This window comes from Cannabis sativa, chromosome 7 (genome assembly GCF_029168945.1).
Source record: "Cannabis sativa cultivar Pink pepper isolate KNU-18-1 chromosome 7, ASM2916894v1, whole genome shotgun sequence".
NCBI classification, from domain to species: Eukaryota; Viridiplantae; Streptophyta; class Magnoliopsida; order Rosales; family Cannabaceae; genus Cannabis; species Cannabis sativa.
In genome coordinates, this window is record NC_083607.1 from 32,738,289 (window position 1) to 32,758,254 (window position 19,966).

A 19,966-nucleotide genomic window follows, 5' to 3' on the forward strand; every position below is an offset into this window, starting at 1 on the left:
TATTGCGTGTTACAGTCCCAACACGCTTCCTCCCATGCAGCATTAAATGCGACTTGATTTCTCGGGAGAGACCTGACACATCCCGGAGAGCCTTCATGCTATACTAGCTTCCTGGAGTACCTTGTACTCCGGGTGTCTCCTCCGGGACCCATGCTAATAGCGCTTCCTGGTGGCATAAATAGACTTAGCAAATCTTTCCAAGTTATCTGATCCACGTGTCCCCTCTCGACTGGTCCACGTATTTTGGGCGAATTTTGGAGCAACATTTACCCACCAAGCCTTGTTTACTTAGTAAAAATAAACCAAGGCTTGTTCAAGTGTCTCCGGTTGACCCCTCGTTTCCCTAGCTCGAGCCTCGAGCGCGTGGGGGCAAATTAAATGATGTCATTTAATGCAGCGATATGCTTTTTGCAGGAATGTTTCCAGCCGCCTCCTCGGTCTTTTGGTACGACTTGGGGGCGCGTGGAGGTGTGTCTGATAATGGCATTAAATGCAGCGATTTGCTTTTGCAGAGGTCGATTCGTTTCACGCCCCATGATTGATGCGGCGCATTGATGGTGTCAGACGGATACTCAAACGTTTCCACCGCCTTAATGGTAGATTGATCTGGTCCGTTGATCTTTGGGAATTCGAATCGTGCGTTTCCCCCACCGTGCGATTGGTAGGTGAAGACGCCTGTTCCTCATGCACTTTTGCCTATAAAAGCCACCACCTTTCCTTCATTTCGGTTACTTTCCATTCCTTGCCATTTCTGCTCGAATTTCCTAGAGAGAAAATTCCTCAAAGTAGCACGAACTGTCTTAATACCCAGACACTTCATTCAATTTTCCAGTGTTTGATTTTGCCAGTGCTTCCCAACTCTCACTCAACCACATTCAGTACCCCCAGTTCAACGATCGACTGTAAGTTTCTTGCATCCTTAGATAATAACATGCTTATATTTACTTCGTTCGTTTTCTGGGTTCGCACTTAGAGGCTTCTGGGTGTGTGAGTGTTTAAGTTCTTCGAGTTCTGTTTTATGTTTACTGCATTAGTTGTAGAATCGCCATTTATCATGCCCTTGTTGTAGTTATACAGTTCTGTTTGGAGAAGGCCATGCGTTCTTCTTTTAACAGTTGCTTAGGGCATAAGATGGCTTTTCTCTCTTTTTTTTTTCGAAACCACTTTCTGCGATTTCATTGCACCCGACACTTGTTGAGGGATTCTTTCCAGAGTTTCCCAGGTGACACGTGTCCGGAGGGGGCCTCTTTCCAGCAGTTAGGGGACCCCCACTCCCTTTTTCTTGATTTAGGGTTTGGTATGGTACCTAACTGCTGGGCTTTTCTTTTTCCCTTTTGTTTTTCTCAGAACACAAAATGTCTGCTTCTGGCTCAAAATCTTCTAAGAAGAAAGGGAAAAGTATGGCCACGCTGGAGGAGGTTTCTTTGGGACCCGTCGCCCAGGAGGGGTACAAGTCCCATGCAACTGGCTGGGAAGAGGCCGAGCTTCGGTCGACCCTGACTTGTCCTCACCAGCTGGAGAACATTATTAATGTGGCTGGGATCAAACCCTCTACCTCAGGGACCTTCCACCGGCCTCCTCGTGACTCGGAGACGCCTAATCACAACTATGACGGCTTCGGGGCTTGGAGTCAGACCCATTTGATGGCCGGTGCCATGCTCCCGCTCCAAGATTACTTTGTGAATTTTCTTGTATTTGTCGGCCTTGCGCCATACCAACTTATTCCTCAAGCTTACCGCCTGCTCTCAGGCTTATTCATTTTTTACACCGCCCGTGGCTGGGGGTCTCCCAGCCCGGCGGAAATTTTATATTTTTATGAACTAGTATCCGTCCCCAAGAAAGGGGACAAACTTAAGGATGGTTTTTATGGGTTCCGGATCCACCCTGCTAACGAGGGGATGGTTCCATATAATAGGCAGACTCATGTTAAGGAGTACCGCCACCGCTTTTTCTTCTCGTCCGGGTTCAGGGCCGTGGACCACCCGGAGCTTCTCACGGAGTGGGTGCGGATCCCACCTTACCAGCGGACGCTTCCCACTCAGGCTTTCCTTCGAAGGGCCCAAGCCTTCGCCTCCTACGACCATGCCGATCTTGATGTCGGGGGCCTGGTCACCACGGAGAATTGTAGGAAGGCCAAACTTATCCTTTCTCATCAATCCGTGGATGACTCCAACCTCTCACGGGTCATCTGCCCCAATGTGAGGGCACCGGTTGCGGAGAAGGCTTTCCGGGATGAGCTCATTGCTACGGCAGAGAAGAAGTACCAAGATTATCTCTACCGGAAGGCCCAGGAGAAGGCGTATTCTAAGGCCCAGGCTGCCTCTGGGAGAGGGCTTCACGTGGGGAGTCCAGTGGTGCGAAGGAGCCAAGCCATTGGCGGGAAGTCCGAGGCTAAATTTTTTGACAAGATACTTCAAGAAGAGATTGGGGGTCCTTCTGCCGGGGGGCCCCTTCGTCTTGAAGATTCTTCTGAGAATCAGACTTCCCGGCCTCAGCCTTCAGCCCCCGAACCAAACTCGGGTGCTCCCGGTGCTAGCACTTCCGGTGCCGGTGGTAAGTCTCCCTTGATAATTCGCTATGTTCCTTCCGTTGATGAATATACCAGTCATAGGCCCATAGGGTTCGACGAGCGTCTCCGTAGGTTTAAGATGCCGTCGACCCGGTGGGGGGATCATTTGAAGGAATTTTATTTTACGAACTTAGGAGATTACCTAGGTCGGTCCCGGATGGGCTCCGGCCCTCCGGAACCTATTCCCTTAGGTCCGTCGGCTTACATAGCGTCCAGCTGGTTTCGGCCTTCGGACAGTTATCTTGGAGATGATGCTGCCAGCATTAAAGTTCGGGACTTTGCTAGGGCCGAATTAGGAAGTTCGGGTAGGAGTAGCTTATTTGCTGCATCTTTTATAAGCGGTTCCTCACGAACTTCTAACACTTGCTTATTTTATTGGAACAGGTACCTCCATGGATGCCATCCTGGAGCAGCTTGCCGGGGTTCATACTCCCGTGGCTCCTCCGGCTTTCACCCCCTCTCCCCCGGCTCCTTCCTTGAAGGTTCCTTCCGGCGCTCCCCCCGAAACCATTGACTTAGTGGATGACGAGGAGGTGCTTCCGGGAGAAGGCCAAGGGAAAGGGTGGGACTTCTCGGAGGAAGCCGCTGAGGGTGTTGGAGAGCCTCAAGCCCCTCCAGTGGTAGCAGAGGAGGACGAGGAGGAGCCTGAAGTGGCTCTGATTCGCAAGCGTAAGGGCAAGATGATTGCCCAGGACGAGCCGAAGAGGCCTCGGAGGGCCGACACTCCTGCTCATGGCCTAGACGGCGGGGTTTCCCCGATGGAGGAAAATCCTGCTCCTCCCCACATTGATCTTACCCCGATTCCGGGGGATGAGGTGAGGCAGGAGCTTCGCATAGCCAAACACAACTATGCTATGGACGAGTACTCCCGGGGGTATGCCGAAGTGGAGGCCCTTAGGAGGATTCTGCGAGCTTAGGTCGAGGCGAGCATCAACCACCCGGGCTATCATGATCCGTGGAACCTCAATCTGGACCCCTTAACAGACTGGTTCCGTCCCCTCCTAGGGCCCACTTTGGCTCCCTTTGCCGCGGAGATGACCGGTGAGTTCGCTTCTCAGCTTACACGTTGTGCGCCCAAGCGGTTTGCCACTTGTGCTTCCCTGAACTCTATCTTCCAGGTCCAGGACCTCAGCCATTCTCTCACAGTGGTAAGTACTTTGCAATTTTTTGCGTTTCCTTTTTGTTGTTTGTATTTTGTTTTCTTCCTTTGAGAAATTTTTCCTTATACCTCGTTATGGTTCAGCTTGCTGCTGAGGCTGGTCGCCTCTCCAGGAACATCATAAACCATGGCTTCGCTCTGTCCGACTTTGGGGACATGAACGACGTCAGGAAGGTCCTCCAAGACCTCACAGCGGAGAGGCAGATCTACCAGGAGGCTGCCGAGCGCCAGGAGGCAGCGGCCAAGGCCAAGGAAGAGGAGGCCCACTGGAGGGAGGCTCAGGCGGAGGCCATGATCCGGGACGAGGCCCAGCGGAGAGACAGGATGGAGGCCCATCATCAGGAGGAACTAAGGGCTCAAACCGAGGCTGTCGAGAAGGCCAGGCGAGATCTCCGGGAGGCCAGGGAGGCTTTGGATGAAATGGCCGTCAAGGTGAGGTCTCTAGAGGAGACTCACCAGTCGGATATTGAATCTAAGGCCGCTCTAGCTGCGGAGTTGAAGGAGCTTAGGGATTACAAAGATCAGTCTACCAGGAAGGCCAAGAGGGCCGAGCTCCTTTCTCCTGTTTCCTGCGCCCGGTGCCCGAAGCGCTTTGATGATGGTGTCTACATGGCTTGGGCCACCAATGATCAGAGTATCAAGCTTACTTTTTATCCCAAACCCGAGGAAATGATTGCCAGATTTCGGGAAAAGAAGAAGAAGCTTGATGCTGCGCTTGAGGCACGGATTGGACCTCGTCTTCCTCCGCGGGCTGACTGAGCTGCCGTGTTATTGACCCAGATTCTACCCGTTCTTCTTATAACTCTTTTTTTTTTGTTTGTACATATTTGCTGCTGCCTTAGAACAATTTACATATAGGCGGCAGCTTTTATTTGAAGGGGAGACAATTATATCTTAAGGCCTGTCCCCGGGCCATTTACATGTGTATGACCTACCCTTTGGGCTAGGATATTTTTTTTTCTTATATATATGCGATCTTTATTTGTCACACTTAGGTATTTTAACCTGTCCTTTGGCTCAGGGTTTTTATACTTATGCTCTTTATTTTTGCGCATATTTTTTGACCTGCCCTTTGGGTCAGGATATTTTACTTGGATTGACCTGCCCTTTGGGTCAGGATATTTTTACTTAGATTGTTTTTGTTTATCCGTGCGGTATACCCTAGTACCCCCCTGAGTGGCATAGAAACTTTGTTTTTAAGGCACTCAGTTTTATTTAATATAGGGGAGGCATACATTTGGACGGTACAAACCCTTTGAACAAAATCTAAGTTTAATTCGCTACTGGTAATATTTTCTGAGGTGATCGGCATTCCAGGCTCTTGGGACAGTAGTTCCGTCCATTCTTTTCAGTTTGTAAGTGCCAGAACCGATTTCGTCCTCGATTTCATATGGTCCTTCCCAATTTGGTCCAAGTACCCCCACTCCGGGTTCTTGGGTGGCTGGGAAAACCCTTCTTAGGACCATATCCCCAATAGCGAATTTTCTATTTTTAACCTTGGAGTTAAAATACTTGGTCACCTTCTTTTGATAAGCAGCCATCCGTATTTGGGACTCATCCCGGAGTTCTTCGACTTGATCCAGAGCCTCTTGGAGCAGGGCCTGATTGGTGGCCGGATCATAAGTCGTCCTCCTGTAGGATGGGAATAATGTTTCCACCGGGACCATTGCTTCACAACCGTACGCCATTGAGAACGGCGAGTGACCGGTTGTGGTTCTGGGGGTCGTCCGGTAGGCCCACAATACCCTTGGCAATTCTTCAGGCCAGTTATTTTTACAGGCCAGCAGCTTCTTTTTCAAGGTGACCTTTAGGATTTTATTGACTGCTTCCGCCTGGCCGTTTATTTGAGGTCGGGCTACCGCGGAGAAGCTTTTTACCACTCCGTGTTGGTTGCAAAAGTCAGTAAATTCCTCGCAATCAAATTGCTTTCCATTGTCTGAGACTATCTTGTGAGGCAAGCCGTATCGACACACTATGTTTTTGATAACAAAGTCCAACGCCTTCTTAGCAGTTATTGTCTTCATAGGCTCAGCCTCTGTCCACTTGGTGAAGTAGTCCACTGCTACTATTGCATACTTTACCCCTCCTTTTCCCGTAGGTAGAGACCCGATGAGATCTATTCCCCAGACCGCGAAGGGCCAGGGGCTGGTCATCAAAGTGATCTCATTTGGAGGAGCTCTCGGTATGTTCGCGTACCTTTGGCACGAGTCACACTTTTGGACATAGTCTATACAATCTTTTTTCATTGTTGGCCAGAAGTACCCCTGCCTCAATATTTTCTTTGAGAGGCTGGGTCCTCCCGTATGATCTCCACAGAACCCTTCATGGACCTCCAGCATGATTTGTCTAGCTTCGTGGTCCGATACACACCTTAAATAAGGCATGCCGAGTCCTCTCCAGGTAGAGAATTTGATCCATCATTACATAACGATGAGCCCGATGCGAATCTTTCGAGACGGTGCCCTCTCTTGGGGCAACTCACCCGTGGTTATGTACTTTATGATGGGGACCATCCACTGGGTTCTTGCCCAACCGTTTGTGTGGTCTCTTTTATTTTGATGCTTGGCTCGCCAAGCGTTCCACCGGTACTACCCCCGGCTCTTCGATTTCGCCGTCCGAGGCTAACTTAGCCGGACGGTCGCGTGAGCGTTCTTTTCTCGGGGGATTCTTTCTATTTTATAGTCCGTGAATTCGTGGAGTAGTTCTCGGACTATTGTTACATACGCGGCCATCCTTTCGCCGCGAGTTTGGTATTCTCCGGAAACTTGGTTTACGACCAGCTGAGAATCGCTGTAGACTTCCACCCTCTTGGCTCCTACAGCTTTAGCCAATTTTAGCCCTGCTATCAGGGCCTCATATTCGGCTTCATTATTCGAAGCTGTGAAGTTGAATCGGAGTGCTGCCTGGAGCCGCAATCCAGTAGGTGATATCATAGCCACTCCGGCTCCTGAACCGTTCTCATTAGAAGCTCCATCCACAAATACTCTCCAAGTGGGGATGGGTGGCTCCGGTGTATTGGCTGTCGCCTCGGCTTCATTACATTCGGTGATGAAGTCCGCCAAGGCTTGGCCTTTTATGGAAATCTGGGGCACGTAATGTAAGTCGAACTGACTCAGCTCCATCGCCCACTTGAGGAGCCTTCCGGATGCTTCGAGCTTGGAGAACTTGCCGGAGGGGATGATTGGTCAAGATTCTGATCGGATGGGCTTGGAAGTATGGTCTCAACTTCCTTGATGCCATCAGGAGGCAGAATACTAATTTTTCAATAACCGGGTGCCTTGTCTCGGCCCCTACCATGCGCTTACTAACATAGTACACGGGGTGCTGAATTTTTTCTTCCTCCCGGACCAGTGCAGCACTGACCGCGTGCTCGGAGACGGCCATGTAAAGGAACAAGTCTTCTCCAAGGACGGGCTTTGATAGGATAGGAGGTTTGGCCATGTGGTCTTTTAACCTTTTGAATGCCTCCTCGCATTCATCTGACCATTCGAACTTTTGGCATTTCTTCAGCATGTTGAAGAAGGGTATGCACTTGTCCGTGGATCGTGAGATAAAGCGGCTCAGGGCGGCTACCTTTCCGGTCAGACTCTGCACGTCCTTATGTTTCTTGGGGGATGGCATGTCTAGGAGAGCTTGGATTTTCTCCGGGTTCGCCTCGATCCCCCTTTGGCTGACTATGAAGCCCAGGAATTTTCCCGACTTGACCCCGAAGGTACATTTTTTCGGATTGAGCTTCATGTCGTATCTCCGGACGACTTCGAAACATTCCTCTAAGTCGTTTGCATGGCTGTTGCATGCTTTGGATTTGACGAGCATGTCGTCTACATATACCTCCATGTTTCGTCCCAGGAGGCTTTTAAACATCCGGTTAACCATTCTTTGATAGGTTGCTCCGGCGTTTTTCAGTCCGAAAGGCATGACTAGGTAACAGTATACCCCCTTATCGGTCCTGAAGCTAGTGCACTCCTGGTCTGCCGTATGCATTTTTATTTGGTTGTACCCCGCATAGGCATCCATGAAATACAACAGCTTAAATCCGGACGTGGCTGCTACCATCTGGTCGATCCCGGGGCGGCGGAAAGCAGTCCTTTGGGCAGGCTTTGTTTAGATCTGTGAAATCTATACAAACCCGCCAAGTCCCGTTCGGCTTGGGCACCAGGACCGGATTGGCCAGCCATTCCGGATAGTATACGTCGCGGATCATGCCATTGGACAAAAGTTTGTCCACCTCTTTCTCTAAGGCCTCGGCTTTCACCGAGTCGAGCGGGCGTCTCTTTTGCTGCACAGGGGGCATGTCCGGGTTGACGTTGAGTACATGGGTGATGACATGAGGGCTGATGCCGGTCATGTCCTCTTGGCGCCATGCGAAAATGTCGATGGCGCCCTTCAGTGTTTTTATTATTTTATCTTTTTCCTCCGGATCCAGGCTTTTCCCTATCCGGAGTACTTTAGTGGAGTCGTCGTCGCACACTGGTATTTCCTCGACGTCCTCCATTGGTTCTACGACCCTTTCGGACCCTATGCGAGGATCCAACTCGTCCTCTTCAGCCTTCTCTATCTCAGGGGGCCCCCGGACCATGAGTACTGGCAAGTGGGTGGCAACATTGTAACATTGCCTGGCCTCTCCTTGATTTCCCCTCACCGTTCCCACTCCGGCTTCCTGGGTAGGGAATTTTAGGCATAGGTGTCGGATTGAAGTAATTGCACCAAAGTCGACGAGGGCCGGTCGGCCTAAGATTGCGTTGTAGGCTGTTGGACAGTCTACCACCACGAAGGTGCAATACTTGAATGTGCTTTGGGGGGTATCCGGGCACAGGGTAACTGGGAGCCTGACTTTTCCCATCGGGATTAGCGTTGTCCCGTTAAACCCTGTGAGCTGCGATCCACTAGGAGAGAGGTCCCGGTCGATCAACCCTATCGCAGTGAAGGCTTCTTTGAAGAGCAAGTTCACGGAACTCCCATTGTCAATCAGGACCCTAGCCACCACTTTATTTGCGATGGGGGTCTCTATGACCAGCGGGTCGTGGTGAGGAAAACGTACCGTCTTGGCGTCTTCTTCCCTGAACGTTATGGGTTGGTCCATTAGCCGAGGCCTTTGAGCCGGGAGTTGAGTGACCTCCCACACCTCACTGTGTCTTGCGGCCTCGGCATATCTCTTTCGCTCCTTGCGAGTGTTTCCTCCGATATGGGGACCTCCGGAGATCATGGCTACCCGTCCATTAGGGCGGGGCGGTAGTCCGGGTATATGCTGGGTGTCACCTGCGGAGCACCGGAGGCAATACTCCTGCTGTACCCCCTGGTGTTCCCGAAGGCATACCCCCTGCCACCTGCCCCGGATTAAGGTGGGGCAACCTATTTTTGATCCACTCATAGAGGTGGCCCAAACGGATCAAATTCTCAATCTCGTCTTTGAGATTTTTACACTCGTTGGTGCTGTGACCAATGTCGTTGTGGTACTCGCACCTTTTACTCGGATCTCTCCGGGAGCTGTCTTTGTACAATGGCTGTGGTCTCCGGTAGTGCGTATTCTGCCTTGTGGCAAAATATACACGTTCCTGAGAGTCCGTGAGCTCTGTGTACTGGGTGTATTGGGGTGTGTACCCCTTCTTTTGGCGCTTCTCTCCCGTTCGGGTGCTGCCCTTGGAGGACCTTTTGCTCCTCGACCCCTGGGTAGGGCCTGTTAAGCTAGCAGTCGGGGCAGCCTGTGAAGGGGTCCGTCCATTCACCCCGGACGGGTTGCCGTAATGGGAAGATGCCGGGGCCAAAGCTTGGCCACCGTCGTATCCGGGAGTAGCAGAGAACTGTATGCCACTTACTGGAGGAGTCGCGGTCGGGACAGTACCCGAGGGCGACACTCCTGGCATGTATCCCGCTATCCCAGTGGGATAATAGCCTCCGTAAGCCACGATCTGGGCTTCTTCGAGGTTAATATATTTTTGGACTCGCTTCTGGAAGTCCTGAAGGCTAGCAGCGCCTTCTTGCTGTAATTCGTTCCAGAAGGGAGTCCCAGTGCGGATTCCTGCTTGGAGAAGTGCAAGCTGTTGTCCGTCGTCGACCTTCTTGGTCTTCGAGGCTTCCTCTCGGAACCTCTTGATGTAATTCTTCAAGGTCTCGGTGGGCAGTTGCTTGATGTTGGTCAAGGCACTAACCTCCAAGTTGACCTTCCTGGCAGCGACAAATTGTCTCCGGAAGTTGGTTTGGAGTTTGTTCCAACAACCCACCGATCCTGGTTCCAATTTCTTGAACCATTCCTCTGCCGATCCGCTCAGAGTGAGGGGGAAGCATAAGCATTTGGCGTCATTGCTGACCCGCATGACTGTCATGACTCGGTTGAATCGTGACAAGTGATCACTGGGGTCGGAGTTCCCAGTATATGCCGCCATTTCGGGCATCTTGAAGTTTTTAGGGAGCTCCGCCTCCAGGATATGTTTGGCGCAAGGCTCCCGATCCTCACTGTCCGAGTCGGAGTCGTCTCCCTTCTGCCTCCGGGAGACTCGGGCAATATCTTTTCGAAGTATGGCATAATCCCTTCGTTTACAGTACCCGAGGAGACTACGGGCCTGTATCTTTTCTGATCAAGGTGATCCCGGAGGTCACCTTGATTCCCATTGATTTGATTTCTCAGGTCAATGGGTGGACATCTCTGTCCTCTCCTTCCTCTACCCCCTGGTTCCTGGTGCACGGAAACGCTTTTCCGGTCCCCTCGATCCTGAGGGCCAAGACTCCCTCTTTGGGGCTTGCCCCTCTGCGGACCTTTCCCTTCAGGGAAATCTGAGCGGACCTTTCGCGGATCCTGCGCCTTTTTCTTTCGACCAGGGGCAGACGTAGGGTTTTTTGTTTGGTTTTCCTCAGCAGGGTGCCTTATAGGGCTAGGTTCCCTAGGCCTTTGCTGCTGGGAATTAGGCGAAGACGTTGCTGGCTCCTCGTCGAGTCCAGCGGCCATCGCCTTGGGATGCACGTGAATACCAGCTGCCTCCATGGCTTTCTGCATGGCTAGCATCACTTCCTGCATTTTTTGATTTTGCGCTTTCTGAGCTTCGATCTCAGCTTCATGATCGATAGCTTTTTGTCTAAGGAGCACCAGCTCCGAGTAGCTTCCTCCGTCATAGGCATACTCGTCGAGGTGTTCCTCATAGTTTTCATCGGGAACTATTTCTTCTTCTTCTTCCTCGGACTCCTCTGCTGCCCTTGAGGCTACATCTTCCTCATTGGGATCTTGAGCGTCTTCTAGAGGGCGAGGATGACGTGTAGCTCTTGTCTCCACCATTGTCGTGAAGTTAAATGCTTGTTGTGAAGCAGCTTTCCTCAGCTCTCAATGAAAGCACCAAAATGTTGACTGAGGTTTTCGGCAACTATTAAAATATAATTATAATAAGGAGCTGTAAGAAAGTGAGATGAAGACTTTTTACGTGGTTGGGGCGTTAATGAGCCTTAGTCCACGAGCCACTGCTATTAATGGATGTATTTAATACAGATTCTACACTTGAGAGAATGTTTTTCTCTTAAATACAGAGAATGTTCTTGGTGAGTTTTTTCTCTTCTTGCTCTTTTGCAACCAAGATTCTCGACCCCATTAAATGAGCTTTGGGGGGTATTTATAGTGTTTTGGTGGGGTAATCCCTAGAATTGTTCTTACACATGTGTCTGTAAGTATCCATAAAGTTGGGCATTTCCGATGAATATACCATGGGAGATGCATGGTCAAATCCCTAGGTGCTGTAGGGTTTTTATGGAGAATGTCCTTTTTGTCTTGTGATTGACGTGACTCTTCGCAGAGTAGCCGTCGCTAGACTTAAATGATCATTACTGTAGCGCTGCTGTTCGGGGGTTGTGCCGTCAGACTTTATTGCGTGTTACAGTCCCAACACGCTTCCTCCCATGCAGCATTAAATGCGACTTGATTTCTCGGGAGAGACCTGACACATCCCGGAGAGCCTTCATGCTATACTAGCTTCCTGGAGTACCTTGTACTCCGGGTGTCTCCTCCGGGACCCATGCTAATAGCGCTTCCTGGTGGCATAAATAGACTTAGCAAATCTTTCCAAGTTATCTGATCCACGTGTCCCCTCTCGACTGGTCCACGTATTTTGGGCGAATTTTGGAGCAACACTAATAAAATTGATTAGCAACATAATTAATTTCAAAGTAAATGGAATTTATTTTTCCATTCGTATATTTTGAAATTAATTTAAGAAAAACACACTTAGTTTAATGAAATAATTTCTAGATAAACTATATGTATTTTTTTTGTATTTAATTAAATATAGAATGATAACTAACTAGATTCTTTTTAAAGCTTATTTTAAATATTTCATTAAATATTCCTATTTAAGTTGAAAATTAGTTATTTCTAACTAATTTTATTTATCATCTTAAATTTGAATATCTTTTGAATTTCAAAATTAAGTTGAGGAATTCTAGGAATTGGTTATTGAATATTCTTTAGATATTTTTTAAGTTGATATTTTTTTTAAAATTGGATCAACTTAAAATGGAATATTTTTCAAATTAGGTGGTTACAACTTAATTATGATATTTAATTAAATTAGATATTTTAGATTTTCCTATAACAACTTAAATTAGATATTTTTTCAAATTTTATTTTATTATATTTTAATTATTTATTTAATTTCGAATTTATTTTTCGAATATTAAATAATTGAAAATTTAATTAAAGTTGGAATTTTTTTTTTTAATTTTTAAATTTTTCTTAAACCAACTTTAATTTGTAATTTTCATTATTAAAATATAGAATAAAATAAGTGGTTAAATAAAATACATATTTTTTTTTAAGTAATGAGCTTTAATCAAGAGACATTCGATCTCCATTGTTGATTTTACATAGTTATTGTTTTAGTGAGTAATCCTCCCTAATGGAGGAACGTTCATTAGCAATATAATGCCGTAGAATCTCGAAAGATAAGTACTTTTTGTAAGTGTTTATTTTAGTATAGATCACCCTAATGGTGGCGACTATTATAGGGCTTACAAAAGTACGAAACAATGGTAGGAGCTCATGAAATAGGAATGACCTTGACTCTCGCCTAAACGGGACAACGTTGGATTCTCTTTTCGGTCGAATAAAAGGTTGCTAGAATGTTTATCATTTTAGATGAATTGACAACTCTATTCAATGGATGATGCTTTGACTCTCGCCTAAACGGGACACTGTATGAGTTTGTTGGAAACCTTGGAAAATAAAAAATGTTAGAATTTTGGTATTTTTATAAACATATGTGATTATTTGTTATTTTCTAAACTTGTGTATGAATTTATTGAACCAAAGCATTACTTCTGCTTTATTGATATTTGTAGTGCCAATATGAATAACCCACACCCCGACCCACTCCTAGTCAATGTCTTAGCAAATGAACTCTATAGTGTGAAAATGCACCCTGGTAGTTGCATAAACTCGCACCTATTGATGATGAATCTGAAGTTCCAAAAGGCAAATCTACTTAGAATTGAGTTATCAAAGGAACAATGGGTACAAACCATACTTAATAGTCTTCCTCCAGAGTATAATGCATTTGTTGTATCTTACATGGTCAACAATTTTAACTCTTCCGACATGGATAAGCTAGAAGCAGAATTACGAGTTCATGAACGGAATCTGATTGCAATGCCACCTCTTGGTTTTGCAATTTTTAATCATAGGAAAAGGATTAAGCATGAAGCTTCTAACAAAGCTACTTCTTCAAGTACAATTATTAGACATAATCTTCTATGTTCGAATTGTAATGAAAAGGGACATCAAGAAGAACGATGTCCCCGGCTTCTAAATAATTCCAACGAAGGTAATGCTTTTGTCTTTGAATCATGTGTTTTAGAGAATGACAAATCCATATGAATTGTTGATTCTGGATCTACTAACCATGTTTGTTCTTCATTGCAGCTGCTTGAAACTTGGGAGAATCTGCACCCAGAAGAGTTGAAGCTTAAAGTTGGAAATGGCGAGTTAGTATCGGTCAAAGCAAGAGGAAAAGCCCGCCTCAAGTTTCAAAAGAGATTTTTACTTTAAGAAAATATTTTATTTATTCCAAACTTTAGTAAAAACTTGATTAGTGTTTCATGTTTACAAACACATCTTTATAAATTGAATTTTTCGAGTTTTAATTGTTCAATTTCTCGTAATGGATTTCAATTATGTGTTGCTCACATGGAACAAGGGCTTTATGTTTTAAGACAAAATATACAAATCGCACTAAACAGTGAACTTTTCAATGTTGCTAGACCTAGATCCTTAAAAGAAAAGAGATTGATAATGATGAACAAACTTATCTATGGCATTTACGTTTAGGTCACATAGGCTATGATAGACTCAATAGGCTAACCAAAGACGGTCCATTGAAAAATGTCGTCTTCGGTGAATTACCTGTATGCGAGTCTTGCCTAGAAGGAAAAAAGACCAAATGTTCTTTCTCTGCAAAGGGAGAGCGTGCCAAACAATCCCTAGGGTTAGTGCATTCAGATGTTTGCGGACCCCTGAATGTCAAAGCCCGAGGTGGTTATGAGTATTTCGTCACTTTCATTGACGATTTCTCTAGATATAGTTTCTTTACCTAATGCAAAAGAAATCTGAAACGTTTGAAAAGTTTCAGGAATTTCATGCTTTGGCTCAAAACCAATTAGGTAAAACATTAAAGATCTTGCGAACTGATAGGGGTGGAGAATATATGGATATGCAGTTCAAAGATCATTTAATTGAACTTGGAATTGAATCCCAATATACTGCCCCAAGCACTCCACAGAAAAATGGAGTAGCAGAGAGAATAAATCGCACTCTTTTGGAAATAGTTAGGTCTATGCTGAGTTATTCAACTCTGTCTACGTTCTTCTAGGGATATGATATACAGATGGAAAACGACATTCTAAATGTTGTTCCATCTAAAGCAGTTCCTAAGACACCCGTCGAACTATGGAATGGTCGTACACCTAGTTTACACCATTATAGGATTTGGGGGTGCCCTGCTCATGTCTTGAGAAAGAAAGAAGGCAAACTGGAATCGCAAACTTAAGTTTGCATGTTTGTCGGAAATTCTAAAGAGACTAGGGGTGGACTATTTTATAGTTACAAGGATAACAAAGTGTTTGTTTCTACAAATGCTACTTTTCTTCAAGAAAACTATATTAAAGACTACAAACCGAAAAGTAAAGTTGTATTAGAGGAAATGCTTTCAAATATAACTCCTACCAATGTTCCGTCCTCTTCTACACAAGAAGAGGATAATCCCACTCCCTCAGTCGAAACAACTGAGATAACTACCACTAAAGTTCCTATTCAGAAGATCACTGATCCTCGTCGTAGTGGGAGGGTTTCTACAAAATCGTTTCGTTACGGCTTGGATGGTGAAATCAATATGGTCGTTGGTGACGGTATTGAAGATGACCCATTGACCTATAAATAGGCAATGGCAAGTCTAGAACGGAAACGATGGTCAGCCGACATGGATTCAGAAATGGATTCCATGAAAAAGAACAAAGTCTGGGAATATGTAGACGCACGCGATGACTATCGTCCAATCGGATGTAAGTGGGTCTACAAGAAGAAAAGAGGCGCTGGAGGCGAAGTCGAAACTTTTAAAGCTAGACTGGTCACCAAGGGTTATACCCAAAGAGAAGGTGTGGACTATGAGGAAACTTTTAGTCCAGTTGCCATGCTCAAATCCATCCGAATTCTTCTCTCCATCGCAGCCGCTTTCGATTATGAAATCTGGCAAATGGATGTCAAGACATCCTTCCTTAATGGAATTCTTGAAGAAACCATCTATATGGAGCAACCAGAAGGCTATGTTCTTCCAGGGCAGGAAAAGAAAGTTTGCAAGCTAAATAGGTCTATTTATGGACTTAAGCAAGCTTCTCGCTCATGGAACAAAAGGTTTGATGAAATCATCAAGACCTACGGCTTTCTTCAGAATGAAGATGAACCTTGTGTTTACCAACTCAAGGAAGACCAAGTGGTAGTATTCCTGGTCCTTTATGTTGACGACATTTTGATCATTGGCAACAATGTCAAGAAAATGACTGACATCAAGGAATGGTTAGACAGTCAATTCGAAATGAAAGATTTGGGTGAGGCTGCCTATGTTCTCGGTATTCAGATTATCAGAAACCGGAAGAACAGATCCCTTGCTCTCTCTCAAACAACTTACATTGATAAGGTTTTACAGAGATTCTCAATGACAAACACCAACGGGGCGACTATGCCCTCTAGATATGGTATCCGTCTATCTAAGGAATAATGTCCCACTGATCCTCAAGAGATAGAGAACATGGGAAAAGTTCCTTATGCTTCTGCAGTTGGGAGTCTAATGTATGCAATGTTATGCAATAGACCTGACATCTGTTATGCAGGAGGAATCGTGAGCAGGTATCAGACAAATCCAGGTCAGGAACATTGGAGTGATATTAAGCATATCCTAAAATACTTGAAGAGTGCAAGAAAATTTGTGTTAGTCTACAAGGGTGGTGCTTTAAATCCCGTAGGCTATACCGATTTAGATTTCCAGGCATGTCTTGATGACACGAAATCTACATCTGGGATGGTGTTTACTCTTGGGGGTGGAGCAGTGGTTTGGAGAAATGCTAAACAAACTGTGATTTCAGACTCTACCATGGAGGCAGAATACATAGCTGCTGCAGAGGCTGCCAAAGAACTTGTCTGGTTGAGAAAGATCTTCACAGGTCTCGGTGTCGTCCCTGGAATGGAAAAACCATTGGTTTTGCTTTATGATAACACTGGAGCCATAGCCAACAGTAAGGAGCCTCAAACCACAAGAGGAGCAAGCATATAGAAAGAAAATATCACATCATCAGAGAATATGTGGCAAGAGGGGATGTACTGGTGGAGAAAGTGGACACAGAGGATAACCTATCTGATACATTCACCAAAGTCTTGGCAGGAACTGCATTCGAAAAGCACCGTAAGAATTTAAGATTGATTGATATGTACTGATTAGTTTTATATTAGTGCAAGTGGGAGTTTGTTGGGTTTTATGCCCTAAATAAAACTCCATTTCAATGTAATCTCTATTATTCAATATCAATAAAGAAACAGAAGTATTTTTCATTCATTTGTGTGTTATTTGGTTCATGTTATCAATTACTTGTCGATTTGATTTATAAATTCATCCAAACCCTTTTCACATTTATATTCTTGTTTATTGTGTCGTCAGCACAGTGGAAAGTAATCAAGATTATGTGATTAAAGATATATTCTTAGATTTATCAGAACACAGGGTTTAACTGATATGACAATCTACAACATAGTTTACTTGCATCTTGGATAAATGATATTTTCTTTCCAGAGCATTGGTCAAAGTAAAGCTTGGGTTGGATGCATGGAGTATGCATCGGAAGGGACCGATATTGAACTTTGATTCAGATATATTAAACTTACCGTAATATCTATTCAATTCAATATCACCTAGTTGATCCTAGATCAAATGATCTTAATCCTGATATGGTTAGGTTCAATCTCAGGAGTATTACACATGTTCTTTGATTTGTTAGTTAAGCCTACTTTTGGGTCAGGGTGATACGTACATTTTGGGAACATGGTAGTGCAATTGAGTGGGAGCGTTAAACATAAAGATGGAATCTATAGCTTCTATCTGGCAAATAGAAAGTGAAATGATGATTTCCTTCGAGCTTGGCTAAATAGAGATAAATAGTCGAGTACTCATTTCACTTCGCTGAAATATCATTTATACGGAGCTAAGTGTTTTAAGGATAAAATACATTGAAGGGTGTAACGGTAATTTAGTCCCTATACAATGTAGATCATCTATATAGAGGATTATTGATCAAATTAAGATTATAACAATGAATAATTAATAGCGTGTCTATATGGTGGAGCATATAGAGCGTTCTATATAACTGAGAGTGCAATTATGAGTTCTATGCGTGGATGCAACAAAGAATTAATAAGTCAGTGAATTTACTTGGTAAGTTATTGGTCTGATTATTGGAAGCTCGGATATATAGGCCCATGGTCCCCATACTAGTTAAGACAATACTACTTGTAAGACTCAGTTAATTGATTTTGATTAATCAATTATAATTCTAAAATTAGACTTTTTCTAGTTTGTGAATTTTAACTAAGCAAGGACAAAATTGTAAAGAAAGAGTTTCTAGGGTACATTTGTTAATTAAGAGACTTTGATGAGTCTAATGAATAAATATATTAAATGCCAATATTATTTAATAATTAATTTTAGTTATTAAATAGTTGAAATTGGCATTTAAATGGTTGAATTTAAAAATTTGCGCTTTTGAAAAAAATGAGATGTAGAAATGATAAAACAACAAAATTGTAAAAGTGGGGCCCAATATCCAAAGCCTTGGCCGGCCACTTATGTAGGCATTTATCATTTATTTTTTCATTAGTTTAATGCCAAATAATTCTTACCTAACCCTAGGTGGCATACTATAAATAGGTAGTGATGGCTTCAGAAAAAAGATGATGCATCTTATTCCTTCAGAGAAAAACATGAGTGCCTTCTACCTAACCTAGCCGCCACCTCCCTTCTCTCTTCTTAACTATTGAACCGAACCCCTTGAGTGATAGAGTAAGTGCCCACACACATCAAGTGGTACCTCAATCATAGCGTGGAAGATCGTGAAGAATCCAGATTCAACAGAAGGACATTCGGGCTCAGATCTTGGTGATACTTTGCGACAGAAAGTATACAAGGGTTAGAGATCTGAGTGGAAGGAGACATATTATTCCGCTGCACCCAATGTAAGGTTTTCTAAACTTTATATGTGTTTAATTTATAATCGTTTTAGAAGTTCATATTTAGGATGTTAAACAACATACTTGTTAGTAAATCTAAGATCTTGGTAAAATATTTCCAACACTAATCAACAGTGTTCAAAGTCCTGATTCAGCTACGAATGCTTGAAGAATAGATACACGTGCCTAAGAATGTCAAAATTGATGTTCGTCTGGTAGTTTCGAGCAAAATGGGCTTGGTTCCTGTCATCAAGTCAACTTCACACAAGTGTAAAATTAACTTAGGGTGCAAATGTTTACTCATACACTTTCTCTAGTGGCGTCGACATCAATGTTTAACATGTGGCATGAAGGATAACGTCACGAAGTTGAGTAGACCCAAGTCATAGTAGTCAACTTGGTAGGGGATCCTAGCCCTGCGCCCAGGTTGACTCTGGGATCTCCGAGATGAAAGTTTGGGCTTCAATAGCTTGAATCAAACTCACTATCTTTTATTATTATGTACCATAAAGACTTGGAACAACCTAACACAAAGTCTGGGAGCTAAAATTACACGAACTTGTAACTCGGAAGCCAACTTGGGCAGGGTTTCACCCAACGCCCAAGTTGACATCTTGAACTAGGGTTTCAGTTTTTGGAACCATCTTAGTGCAAAGTGGCCAAAACTTGCATTGTGACATCAACTAGACATACCGCAGACATGTTTGAGGCATCCGAATCAAATTCGAAGCAAGTTGGTTTTTGAGCACCCGGGGCCTCGGGGCACCGAGCACCCAGTGCCGAAGTTGAAATTTGTTAACTTGGGCGTCTTCCAAGTGTCAGATCAAAGATCCATTTTTTTCATTGAATCTATCTTCATCAAAAATGGGAAAACAAGTCCTTCTGGAGGAAAAACAACAAGCTCTGGGTAAAAAAATAGGGCCTAGCGCTTGTCAACCTGGGCCACAAAAAATGGAGTTTTCTTAGAATTCTTTTGAGCATCATCTCCGTCTTCAGAAAATATTGAGAATCAGCTAGTTCTGGGGACCAAAAGGAACTTCTAAAGGGGCAGAAGAGGGACCCAGCGCGCAAGTTGACACTTGGGACTAGGCCTTGCGCCATTGTCAACTTGGGCTATTTCCAAATCAGTTTAGCAAAAAGTGCTCTGGACGTCTTCACCGTCATTAGAAATAACAAAGATTCAAGTAAACTCGGGGATAAAGCCACAAACTCGAGTCCCTGTAAAACAGGGCCCAACACCAAGGTTGACACTTAGGACTGGGCCCAACGCCCAGATTGGCAATTAACCTGGGATGCTCCCTTTAAGTGCTAGAATGCCAAATTCGATGCAACCATTGACTCTGGCATGGTCAAAAATGGGGGGAGAGACCATGTTCTCAAGTTTAGAAGCCTTGGAAGCCTTGAAAGTATCAAAATTAGGATCCCGAAGCTCAGGTTAGAAGGCCTCAACGCCCAGGTCAACATAAATCCTGGTTCACTAGATTCTGCTTGTTTGAATTCA